At 35.0% G+C, this 1,261-nt stretch overlaps 1 non-coding gene across 1 annotated transcript; it reads left to right on the top strand.

The window, feature by feature from the left end:
* Nucleotides 1–1,187: 1,187 nt before the first annotated feature.
* TRNAA-CGC lies at nt 1,188–1,260 on the top strand. Its single transcript has one exon. It is a non-coding gene; the product is annotated as a tRNA-Ala (tRNA).
* Nucleotide 1,261: the final 1 nt, after the last annotated feature.

Raw genomic sequence — 1,261 nt, 5'->3', positions numbered from 1 at the left:
TCCCCTAGTATTTATGGTATTAGTCATGAAATGACATCCTGAGTCCAAGGCTCATACGATCCAAGCGACACAATGTTAACCTACGTCCAAGACTTCATACATTTCAAGTGACACAGTCTGAACCTATGCAATGATTTCATGCGTTCCAAACGATATAGTCTAAACTCACATCTAGGTTTAATACAAAGTTTCATAGAATTTGGAGGTCATTCTAGATCATGAACAACAGGTAAATTTCCTTATGTGCATTATGGTCATTTTACACTATTAATTGGTTTAGCGAATTAACCTTATTCAATGACCACTAAATGTCATTTAAACTTCTAAAAAGTCATATTATGTTCGTATTAAAAATTCATAGGTAGTAGAGTTCATTTAGTGGGTTATTTTAACGTTACTTAAATCCCGCAAAATTTGATCAGTTCGAAGCCTTAAATCATGATTCTAGGTATTTTTCTTTCACATTCCTTTAATTCATACTTGGTTTAAGGTTTATACAAAGATCCAAGAAAATTCTAAAAGTACTTCTTAAAAGAATCCAAAATGGCTTCTTACCTCACCATGAACGTTTGGGACATTTATTTTATTAAGGGGGTGTAGCTCATATGATAGAGCGCTCGCTTCGCATGCGAGAGGCACGGGTTTCAATTCCCTGCACCTCCATTGTATTTGTTTTAAGATTCTAGCCTATCTAAGGGTCTTGGTACTATTGTTCTGGGTTCTTATCTTCAAAGCGACACAGTCTAAACCTATGCCATGGTTATTGAATCTACGTTTAATAAAGTTTCATAGCAATTGGTGGTCATCTAGAGTATGAACCAAATGTAAATTTCCTTATGTGTATTATGGTCATTTTACACCGTTACTTGGTTTAGCTAATTAACCTTGTCCAATGACTATCAAATTTCATATAAACTCTTAACATGTCATATTATGTTCAGTATTAAAAATTTATAGGCAACGGAGTTCATTTAGTGGGTTATTTTAATGTTACTTAAATCCTGAGAAATTTGATCGGTTTTGAGCCTTCACTCACGATTCTTGGTGTTTTTATTTCACATTCCTTTAATTCATACTTGATTTAAGTTTAATACAAAGATCCAAGCACATTCTAAAAGTACTTCTTAAGAAGAGTCCAAAATGGCTTCTTACCTCATCATGAACGTTCGGGACTTTTATTTTATAAAGGGGGTGTAGCTCATATGGTAGAGCGCTCGCTTCGCATGCGAGAGGCACGGGGTTCAATTCCCTGCACCTCCAT

Source organism: Cucurbita pepo, chromosome LG06 (assembly GCF_002806865.2).
Source record: "Cucurbita pepo subsp. pepo cultivar mu-cu-16 chromosome LG06, ASM280686v2, whole genome shotgun sequence".
Taxonomy (NCBI): domain Eukaryota; kingdom Viridiplantae; phylum Streptophyta; class Magnoliopsida; order Cucurbitales; family Cucurbitaceae; genus Cucurbita; species Cucurbita pepo.
This window is presented reverse-complemented; position numbering and strand designations above follow the sequence as displayed.